This window comes from Onychomys torridus, chromosome 5 (assembly GCF_903995425.1).
Source record: "Onychomys torridus chromosome 5, mOncTor1.1, whole genome shotgun sequence".
NCBI classification, from domain to species: domain Eukaryota; kingdom Metazoa; phylum Chordata; class Mammalia; order Rodentia; family Cricetidae; genus Onychomys; species Onychomys torridus.
The window spans coordinates 126,653,242-126,656,037 of NC_050447.1; the positions used below are offsets into that span (position 1 = coordinate 126,653,242).

Sequence of the window (2,796 nt, forward strand, 5' to 3'; positions counted from 1 at the left end):
AGTTAGAACCCAGGAAGGTGCCAGTGTCTTCATAACAGAAGCCTTCTCTGCAGGAGAGGATTGGCCAAAGGTCTCATCATCCCTGGGAAAGGGCGCTTTCCCAACTCCAAACCCTTTCTCTCCTTCCTAGCTCACGTAAGTAGAGGAGTGAAGGCTAAGCAACACCGTGAGGGAACAGATAACAGAGTCAGTGAAAGACTGAGGTTTAACAATTGGAGAAAACCTCCTTACTCAACTCCGCCCTTCTCCTCCGGCTGGAGCTCTGCAAGCAAGAGGCGGCGCTGGCGTTAGGGAGCCAAGGTGCCCATACCATGGTTCCTACAAAGCAGACTGCCCGCAAATCCACCGTGGAAAAGCATCCGGGAAACAACAGGCTACTAAAGCCGCTCACAAGAGTGCGCCCTCTACTGGAGGGGTGAAGAAACCTCATAGTTACAGGCTTGGTACTGTGGCACTCTATGAAATCAGAAGTCCACTGAACTTTTGATTCGCAAACTCCCCTTCCAGCGTCTGGTACTTCAAAACAGATCTGCGCTTCCAGAGTGCAGCTATTGGTGCTTTGCAGGAGGCAAGTGAGGCCTATCTGGTTGGCCTTTTTGAAGATACCACCAACCTGTGTGCTATCCATGCCAAACTTGTAACAATTATGCCAAAAGATACCCAGCTAGCTCGGCGTATACGTGGAGAACAAGCTTAAGAGTCTAACATTTCATTCTCAAAAAAATTTTCCTCTTCTTCCTGTTATCAGTAGTTCTGAATGTTAGATATTTTTTCCATGGGGTCAAAAGGTACCTAAGTATATGACTGCGAGTGGAAAAATAGGGGACAGAAATCAGGTATTGGCAGTTTTTCCATTTTCATTTGTGTATGAACTTTTAATATAAATGCGAGATGTAAAGCATTAATGCAAACAAAATGTTTCAGTGAACACATTTCAAAAGTTCAACTTTATAACAATTATAAATAAACCTGTTAAAATTTTCTGGGGAAAAAAATTGGACAAAATACCCCCAGGTCATAATAACATACCACTGCTCCAACAGGGCTCCTGAACTTAAAAAAAAGAAAAGAAAAGAGAGAGAGAGAGAGAGAGAGAGAGAGAGAGAGAGAGAGAGAGAAGGGTATTGGTGAAATTATTAAGGCCACTCCACGTAGTTAAAAGGGAGGTTTATTTTGTGGGGTACTTACAAATGAAGGGGTAGGTTACAGGGTCTGGCAAGGGTATAGTGCAGTCCGGCCGTGTTCTCTGGAGAACTCTGCTCGGTCTACCTCCAGCGTCCAGAGTCCGGGAACCAAGAGAGAGACCTCTTCCCGATCCTTGGTCTTCTGCTTCCTCCTCCGCCCTGCCTTGTGGGCATGACCATTACCGAAGCCTCAATGGGGGTTGGGACTTCCAGGCCAATGCTGGGATGGCTATCCACTACATCTCCCCATTTTGTCTAAATAAGAAAGTTCTAACCTAATACAAGACTATATACAAAGAGATGGTTATCAAATATTGTCCAGGAGTCATGAGGGATAATGACCTAGATAAGTTGGAATTACAATAAGTGCAAACAATATCAAGCAAAAAACACATAGTAAAATCCAGGGAAGTCTAGGGCATGGGTAGGTGGCGTGTTACAAAGATCATTCCAAAAGGTGTCCTATCCTAAAGAACCTGAGTCTAATATTTAATATATCCTATCTAAGATATTATGTATGTATATATACTAAGTTGTAACTATAACTGCTAATCTCCAACCTCATCAAAGACCTGAGAAGGACTATAATAATGCCTGAGAAATGGGAGAAGGACGCAAGCAACTTTCGGGAGTCTTGCAAGAGTAGACAGAGACAGCTAGCAGCCTGGACAGTCACCTAATGTTTCTCAGCATCATTGGTGCGTTAAAATTGGCTACAGGCCTAGAGTATCTGACAGACCATTTTCAGAAGCAGGAATTCTGAAAGACCATCTTACCCTGTCTTGGCAAAGTATAGTGGTCGCTTTCCTTGTGTCCCGCTTGTCCAGAAAGGACAGCATTGGTACTGTCAGCAGTTGAGGCAAGGGCAGTTCTTTGCCCAGTAGGCCATTTTGTGCCAAGAAGACAAACTTCCAAATGGAAATGTCTTAGAAGCCCAACATTCTCTCGGGATCAAATTGGTGCTGCCAGGAGCAATTATGTCTCACATCAACAGAATTCTAAGTTATTTAAATGCCATGTTCTCTAGGTCCATGAAGTGTTTGAAGATTACCTGTCCATCTGACCTATGTATTTATAAATCTGGATAACCTAACTAACATAATTATAGAGATGACAAGCATAGGTGACAATAACTATGTAAGTCTTATCTACCTGAACAACCTAAGGACTAAGCTTCCTATAAATAAGGCAAACAGTCTGTAAGCAAATGCACAGTAAAAAGACAATGACTTTAAATTGTGACAATACACAAAATATCTTTAACAGAGGTAGGAATGTATAGTGCAATATGCAATATGATAATAATCCTAAATATATATCAGTATATAGAATATCTTAAACAGAAGTAGAACATACATACAGTATGACAGATATAAATTCACATTTGTATCAATATACAAATATTTCACATAAGAGTAAAAATATGTGTATAATATAACAAACATAGTTCTGTATTTGTATCAATATACAAATTATCTTAAATAGGAATGTATAAAGTTTATATTTGTATCAACATATAAGAATTCATAACAGTGCAAAGGCTGCTATATTACTAAATTTGTTTACTAATGTATATGACAGTCTACCATAATATCTTATACCTATCCATTCC

The 2,796-nt window shown here is 40.6% G+C and overlaps 1 pseudogene; it reads left to right on the top strand.

Moving 5' to 3' along the window:
• The first annotated feature begins 311 nt into the window (after nt 1-311).
• LOC118584166 lies at nt 312-697 on the top strand (annotated as a pseudogene).
• The last annotated feature ends 2,099 nt before the right edge of the window (nt 698-2,796 follow it).